Raw genomic sequence first — 8,866 nt, 5'->3', positions numbered from 1 at the left:
GAGGGGTAATAATATGCATAAAGGATCTGAACATATGATCTTCCACCAAATAAACCAACTAGCATCAACTACAAGGAGTAATCAACACTACTAGCAACCTACTAGCACCAATCCCGGACTTGGAGACAAGAATTGGATATAAGAGATGAACTAGGGTTTGTAGATGAGATGGTGCTGGTGAAGATGTTGATGGAGATTGCCCTCTCCCGATGAGAGGAGCGTTGGTGATTATGATGGCGATGATTTCCCCCTCCCGGAGGGAAGTGTCCCCGGCAGCACAGCTCTACCGGAGCCCTAGATTGGTTCCGCCAAGGTTCCGCCTCGTGGCGGCGGAGTCTCGTCCCGAAAGGTTGCTTATTATTTTTTTCTCATCGAAAGACTTCATATAGGAGAAGATGGACGTCGGAGAGCCACCAGGGGGCCCACGAGGTAGGGGGGCGCGCCCAGGGGGAGGGGGCGCGCCCCCCACCCTCGTGAGCAGGGTGTGGGCCCCCTGGCCTTCATCTTCGGCGACGATTTTTTTTAATTTATTTTAAGGTATTCCGTGGAGTTTCAGGACTTTTGGAGTTGCGCAGAATAGGCCTTCAATATTTGCTCCTTTTCCAGCCCAGAATTCCAGCTGCCGGCATTCTCCCTCTTCATGTAAACCTTGTAAAATAAGAGAGAGAATAGCCATAAGTATTGTGACATAACGTGAAATAACAGCCCATAATGCGATAAATATCGATATAAAAGCATGATGCAAAATGGACATATCAATCAACTCTGCACGGGTCGCCTCACTCCTCCTCCTCCCCACCGGGACCGGGCAGGAGGACGAGTGCCCTCCCTCGCGAAGCGATGCCGCGGTCGTTGCCGACGAGGACGTCGTTGGTGAGCGCGGTGGCAGCCAATGGACGAGCTCGAGCATGGGTTTGTGGGCGCGTTGGTGAGCGCGGCGGCGGCCATGGCCGAGCTCGAGCCCGGGCGTGGCGGCGGCATGTTGTTGAGCATGGCGGTGGCCCGGCCATGGCCGAGCTCGAGCGTCTCGTTCTCCAACGGCTCCTGCACGTGCCGCCCCTGGGTGAGGTGTTTGTTCAATTGTCGTGGTTGATTTTCTCTATTACTCTCGGTTTGGTCAGGGTCTCATGTGGGATTTCGTTGCAGGTTCTGAAGAGCCACCATTTGTTCCATTCGTCAAGGATTCGACCGTCCTGCCGACTGCTGCTGCGTCGAGATGTTGCAAGGCTTCTGGTCTGGGAGCTCTTCTTTTTCCTTCCTATCTAGCGGTCTAATATTTGTGGAAGTGTTGTTATGTGTGGCTTCAGTAGTTTGTTAGATGTGTTGGCTGCTGCTAATGCTTTCTTGGATGCATTAGCTGCTCGAGGCTGAGTATGGTCGGATTCCTTTGATGGATTAGGGGATCTACTTGGGTCCTCGGTATTTTTTGTTGCCATGTGGGAGGCTCAGCCGCATGTCTAGATTCCTGCCAGTTTTTTTGTTCCGTTCTGAATTTGTCTGCTACTTATAGGTTTGGCATGGACTGCTGTTGTTGACAGCATTGCCTCATGATATTTTCTATAATTCTTAATGGTATCTTCAGTAATTCTCATGATATTAATCTATTAGAAAGCTACCAGGTTTTTTAGCTAGCTGTACGAATGCCTTGTAATCGGCCTTTACCAAGTAAAAACTGGAGCCCTTGTCATTGATTGGCTTTGTGTGTTGCTCGAGGATGAGTATGGTCGGATTCCTTTGATGGATTAGGGGATCTACTTGGGTCCTTGATTCCAAGAAGAATGTTGGGCAACTACGAGGTTACATACATTCACTAGGTTGGGTACTGAAGTGCGTACATATTGATAATTGAATATTGAATAGGTACATTCGCCGGGAATGAGGGTCTGCTAATGTTATGGGCTTGATTGGCTTTGTGAGTTAGAGCAAGATTGTGCTTTGCAGGTATTATGCAAGCGCTGTTTTTATTTATGCAAGTTAGTTAGGCGGTTCACTGTCACCAGTGGAGCAGTTGCTGATTTAGCTTACAATGGTGACCGGAGATTGACTGAGTGTGCTTGCAGTTCGAGGCAGAGCGCAAGGAGGAGGACACCTGAGTGGAGATCTACTGCGCCGCCAAGCCGGGGCTACTGCTGTCAACGGTGAGCGCCCTGGACACGCTGGGCCTCGGCATCCAGCAGTGCGTCGTCAGCTGCTTCAACGACTTCGCCATGCACGTCTCCTGCTCCGAGGTACCAACGATTCCATCCATGAATTCATCACTACACCAACCAACATGGATGGATTCATCTTCTTCTTCAGCTAGATCATCAGTTAAGTCATCAATCCCAGCTGATTGATTCGATTTTTGTATGGATAGGATACATGTTGTTTTTGTTACTTGTACCAAGGTTCAGAACCTTGATGAGTTGGCTGATGATCCATGTAGATTTGACTTACCATGATCTCGATATGTATGTCAGTATACATTATTAAGTAATGGCTAAATGACTGGGATGTGTATGTCATCTTTAACTGAATTTAGATGTTTATTCAATCTGAATTTAAATGTTTTATCATTCGGCATGTATTTTCTTGTGATTTCTTGTGCTGTAAACTTTAATTAATCATCTTTAGCTATTGTCTATTATCCTACAGCTGGGCTCATGCACTTGGAATTCTTTGCCACCTGATAATTAATGAAGGTAGTATATCTTTGGATTGTAATTACCTTTTTGGGGCTTGGACTTGCTCTGTATGATATTGTATTAGTTTATTATTAGGCTTGAATGAACTGCAGATTCCGTAACTCAGTACTGTTGTTTGCCTATGCTTTTTCACTGCCACATGTTTTAAATTGTAATCGGGAGCCCTCTCGAATTACTTATGCCTCTGGTGATTTGAGAGTTAATATTCTGTTTCTGCAGATACCAGTATGATGATTGCATTAAGGATTATGACACGGCTGTTGAGAGGGGAAGGAAACTTCGTGCTGACTTCAAGATGGTTTCGAGGGCACTCACAAGGAAAGGAACTGCTCTTGCTGAACTTGCCAAGTCTTCCAAAGACTACAATGTTGCCATTGAGACTTTCCAGAAGGCTCTAACTGAGCATCGAAACCCAGATACCCTGAAAATACTAAATGATGCTGAACGAGCAAAGAAGGAGCTCGAGCAACAAGAGTACTATGATCCAAAAATAGCTGATGAGGAGCGAGAGAAAGGTAAGTCGTGCGAATTCTACTGTTAACACAACACTTGTCTGCCCCTGATAAGTCTGGGTGATGATAAGGGTTTTAATTTTTGATACTCCTTGTAGGTAATGAGTTCTTTAAGCAGCAAAAATACCCAGAAGAAGCGAAACATTACACTGAAGCGCTCAGGAGAAACGCAAAGGATCCAAAGGTATTTACTTGAATGTTTTATTATGATATTCAATTGCTTGAGCTAAAAAAATCTGAGAAGCCGTTTCACTGTTATATTGGCATTGAATCGGTAAATCTGATGAGAACCCACATAAGTTTATGCCATCTGAATTAATCTGTAGGTGACCACTGGCTATAGGTGTTTCTGCAGTATAGGTGTTGTGTTGTGGCGTATTTTGTAGTGCTAAGCTATTGGCTACGTTTCAGGTATAAAGCAATCCAGTTTTTCAGGAAAGAGTACGACAAAGCAATGGAAACTTATCAGGAAGGCCTAAAGCATGATCCGAGTAACCAGGAGCTGCTTGGAGCGCCAGCGCTTTTAACAGCTGGGTGAGAAATATATGCTTTATTATTACTATTTTGACTTTATGCCAACACATTTGTTTTTGGAAAATAGTTGTTTTCGCTGATCCATTTTACCTCCTTATTCTTCTTCAGTTTGGAGATATAGGGATACAAGCGCGTTCAGGAAATTATATGGGTGAAGACCAATAGACTTCAACGCATTATTCGAACTGGCCGCACTAGCCATTGGTAAGGTGCATTCTTTTTCTTTTGGAATTATTCAGTTCCCTGTACTTATCTCCGCATCTATTCTCCGTGTCGTTTCTGAATTTGGTAAGGTGCATTCTTTTTCTTTGGCAAACAGAGCAGGCAGGAGGAGGAAGCAGAGAGGGAGAGGGCGAGGAGATCCTGGTCTGCACCTTGCGTCTCCCACAAGCTACTGCAACGGGAGGATCGTATACCCAAAATCTTTCTCAAAGCCTACAGCTACTGCCTCCCCAAGCAATGCAACCTGCAGCAACAAGATAAGCTACACTCTGTTTATGTATTACATATTTTATTCAACTATGCCCCTCTCTTTAATCTTCCCATTGTGAATAGGTTATATGGTAATATAAATAGCTGATTTGATAATGGAAAAATCTGATTTGATAATAGAAATAGCTGGTTTGATACAAACATATTGCTAACTCCTTAGGTGTAATGTTGTTTAAAAGATGCCACAGTCATATTTTTTTTTTCATGAGACAAACATGTATTTGTTTGTTTGTAGGGTTCAGATTTTAAGATCTCCGGTGGGCTTCTATAGGATTGGTAAAAGAGGAGGACCAGAGCTGACCAACTCTTCTCAAGGTCACCTTTCTACAACAATGTAAGCAGCTTCCCTCAAGAAACTTATCGAGTCTTCTGATCGACGCATCATGAATCGGGCATTTAGTTGATAGATGTATCGGTGTTGTGTATTTCCAGATTGTACTCAAACTAACTTGGCCCCTATATTAAAGATGCATGGCTTGATTTTGAAATTATGGTTATGAACACAAAGCTAATTTGTACTCTGTTCTACACTACTGTCCCTTGGACAGTGATCCCACAATTGAGAGGAAGCCAAACATAGGTACATATGTTTTCCTTCATCCAATCCAATGGTTTTTCCTTAAGGCCATTGAATACATCATGTAACCCCACATAAATGGTTGGGAACCAGATAAATTTAATTTATCTTCAATACCCTCTCCAAAATATTGTCGCTGCATGTATTAGGCAGGATCTATAAGAGTTATTGCTATGTATATGTTGTGAATCTGCCAATGTAGTCAATTTGCGGTTCTATCATATTTCTTAGTTCAAGCCCCTGAGATAATGCGTTTAAATTTATGAACTCAAACAGTTCAAGATTCAGTAAAAATGCACGATGATCTTTACAAATTATCTATTTTTCTATGGGACTTCGAAGATAATAAATTAGGTGCATAGTAGTGGCATGTTACATGGTCTAGGTAGGTTCTAAGGAAGGGGAGTGTTGGATCAGTCTCATATTCATATCGGTGCGTGTGGTGATAACTGAGATGGGACGCTGTGGCATGCTTTTGTGTTGTTGATAGTTAGTGTGGATCGCTTAATTGGTCCTCTTGAATGGGTAGATCAATCTGGTGCCAGCTTAGGGGACGGGTTAGGTGTGATATGCTAGCTTTTCTGTTTATTGGGATGGTCAGAATTGTTATATACCATTTTCAGGGTTTCAGTCTTGTTAGTTGCAGGTGTCTGACAGATGGTTGTTCACCCTTATGAGGTGTACCAAGCGAAAATTCCACTGCTGTGCTACTGAACCTTGGTCGTGCAAGCTAATCTAATGGATGTCAGTTAACTCCTTGTGTACACATAGTCCGTATGTTATGTGTGGGGAAATGAAATGAAGTAATATATAAATATGTGAATGTATGCCTTTTATTTTATTTTATTTTATTGACGAGCATGGCATGAATTCTTCCGTTTTTATTAAAGATAGGAAAAAGGGGGGGAAATACTTAGTTCCTTGGTTAATGTCTTTTTATTTTATTTTATCATTTTCTCAGTGTGTTATGAGTCATCGTTGGCCATACAGTTATGGTTTCGTAAACAAAAATAACGCTTTCGCTCTGTGTGGTGCCTCGACACATCATATATACATGGATAGTGAAATATCGGGTCTACCTTATTCACATAGTTATTCTTATCAGCGTACAGAGCAAAAGACTCGGCGCATGCTTGGTTGAGTAACCATAGACTCACCAATATAGTCTATGTATTCTTACATTGGCCATACATAAAAAAAAATGTGTGTTCATTGACCGGTTTTGCTCAAAATAAAAAATTGTAGCTCATACCTTAAGACTGACCGTCGCTTGCTTCCTTTTTTAATTGTTTCCAATAATGTTATTTTTGCATCTTTATGTTGTCCTGCGCATGTATGTTCCTTTGCTGCTCATTTATCAATCACATATTTATGTTTTCTCTATACCATTTCCAAACACTCAGGTGGACCAGACTATTGTGAGAATTTTTAGCAGAATGATTCTTGATATTATGTTGGATCATGTTGGAATTCCTAGAGCTATTTATCGGAGAAGGATGTACCCGCATAACACAATGACTGTCACTGTGCTTTTCTACCGGAGAAATGCACGCATTTGAGTATTTCTGTTAGCCATCTTGGTAAACAAATGTTTGTTGTTTCCTTGGTGTTTATTTCCATTGGCAAAACGCTGCTTATCGGCGGTTGGAACTATGCTTCCAGCAGTATCACTTGCCATGATGAGCTACATCATTAATTCTCATTTTGTGTACTTATCAAGGCTGCTATCTGATTTTGTCACTTGCCTTTTGTATAGTCTTTTGTATGCCTTGCTTACACTACTGTACTGTCCAGCTGCCCTGTAGTGTGCTACTTGTTTTTCTGTCTCTTTCTTTGAAATGACTTGCCCTAATTATTACCACTGGTCTTTAGACTTGTCAGATGTGTTGCTTTCTGTATGAACATGTTGTAATCTTGATCATGTATCATTCATTTTTACTCCTAGGTTTTGTTTCCTACAACCTCTGTTTACATTACAACTTTGAAATAGATAGGATGTGGTCTGATTGCAGTTATGATTTAGCACTGATTGTGTGGATATGGCAAAGGCGACAACAATGTTTACTATCACCCTTTTTGGCTTTGTATGTCAGGTTGATTACATCTGGTCATTACATTCTTCGGGAGGAGACCTTGTGTTGAGCATGACACCCAGTCTGGCCAGCCTTGCAACTGCCAGCAACCCGATTCATCGAATGGTATTAACTTGCATAGTAGTTCTGTTTAGATTACAGTTTTAGCTTCCTCCACTCTTTGCTTTGATTAGGTTAATTTCTATTCCCTCTGTCCCATAATATGAGAACATTTTCCAAACTATGTTAGCTTGAAAAACGTTCTTATATTATGGGACGGAGGGAGTAACAAATAGGATGATGATCAGGATGAATAATATTTCGGCATTGCTACCATTATGGTTCCACTCATGAATAACTAAATTAACTTGATGATCCATTGCAAGCAATCGTTCTAATTCCCATTTGGCAACCTTGAATAATTTGTTTAATCGCTTGAACAGTACGTTGAGCCAAGCAATGGTCTTTGTTATGAGGAGCCTGACTGCACCGAATATGATGAGTTTCCTGGCTACTATCCATCTGACCATGAGGACAACAATAGTGATTGCTTATCTGAGCTTGAGCTGTGGTGAATGCGACCGATGTTTTGACCGCATAAGAAGATGAAGTTCTTTTCGTTTATCGAGTAATATTATCATAGGTGGATGTGATGCCTCTATAGAGGCGTTGTGAATCAGTGTAGTAGCACACCACCCTATCCTTATTGTAAATTATGTGTGCTCATTGCTATGAGACAGTCCTTCGGATGGATTTACTAATCCATGGTTATTGTATATTATGTTGTAGTTCCAGTGTTGGTTCTCTAATTTACTTTCTATGCCTGTATTATCATGTATTATTGCATATGCTAAACCTGGATTTCTACTAACTTGCCATTACCTGTTTAACCAAAACGTTGCGACCGGCACCCTCGCGCCAAGGCGCGATTCCGATCTAGTTTTTATGGGAGGCCTTAGATGGGGAATTTATAGGAGGAAACTGACTTTTTAAGAACCAAGTTGGTTGATCCAATCTTGATAAATGTAAACTAGTGACTAGTTCGTGACAAATAATAATTTGTGCCGGGGACAAAGAAAAAGATGCATAGACCACACCATATATCAGATGACTGTTAAGATCGGCAAAACTTCTCAACCACTCCTCCCAATTGTTTGTCGGCTTTAATCTGTCCTTTTTGTCGATCCTTTTGTTGCCTTAGATGGGGAGTTTATAGGAGGAAACTGACTTTTTAAAAAACCAAGTTAGTTGATCCAATCTTGATAAATGTAAACCAGAGACTAGTTCATGACAAATAATAATTTGTGTCGGGGACAAAGAGAAAGATGCATAGACTACAACATGTTAAGATCCGCAAAACTACTCAACCACTCCTCGCAGTTGTCTGTCGGCTTTAATCTGTCCTTTTTGTCGATCCTTCTTTTCCCTGCTCTAATGAGCTTTTAGAAGATCCGAGCAGCCTACGGCAACTGATCCGGTTCATTTGTGTTTTTTTTCGTGATGTTGTATTTCATGTACAAGCGTATATTTCTTGTACATATCTTTGGTTAAGATATGTGTTTGTTTGTTTTGGTTATTTGTGTTGTGCTTCTATTTAGGAACCAATCTCTATGTAGCAACAACCTTCGTTCATGGAAGAACTGGACTATTGTTGTCGTCTCTACCATTTACCACATTAGTGTTGGATTTTGAAGGACTGGTGTTGTTGTTCAGGATGCAAGCGAATGGAACATTGATGGATTATAGTAGGCAAGGAACACTTCATGTGGAATTTATGCAAAACACCGCATTAGCCCGCATAAAACCGTGAGCACCTGCATATGCAAACTGGATGTGCGGTGGCCGCGACCTGCGTCTTTGCATCCTTACAATCGGATATATGATCTGCTATATGTGCCCCCCTCCCTTGTGGTTTGAACGAAGTTGTAAAGAAAAAAAAACTGTGAGAGGGCTTAGATGGAAAGAAATTAGCCTTTGCCCCCAGCCCCCCACCAA

The 8,866-nt window shown here is 41.8% G+C and overlaps 1 long non-coding RNA gene across 1 annotated transcript; it reads left to right on the top strand.

Annotated features, from left to right (window-relative positions):
* The first annotated feature begins 6,228 nt into the window (after positions 1–6,228).
* On the top strand, positions 6,229–7,564 carry LOC123099975 (uncharacterized). The gene is made up of 3 exons (XR_006448321.1): positions 6,229–6,379; positions 6,893–6,997; positions 7,315–7,564. It is a non-coding gene; the product is annotated as an uncharacterized lncRNA (long non-coding RNA).
* Positions 7,565–8,866: the final 1,302 nt, after the last annotated feature.

The sequence above is a fragment of the Triticum aestivum genome, chromosome 1B (genome assembly GCF_018294505.1).
Source record: "Triticum aestivum cultivar Chinese Spring chromosome 1B, IWGSC CS RefSeq v2.1, whole genome shotgun sequence".
In the NCBI taxonomy this organism is placed as follows: Eukaryota; Viridiplantae; Streptophyta; class Magnoliopsida; order Poales; family Poaceae; genus Triticum; species Triticum aestivum.
The sequence above is the reverse complement of the archived record's forward strand: the minus strand, read 5'-3'. Positions and strand labels throughout refer to the sequence as shown.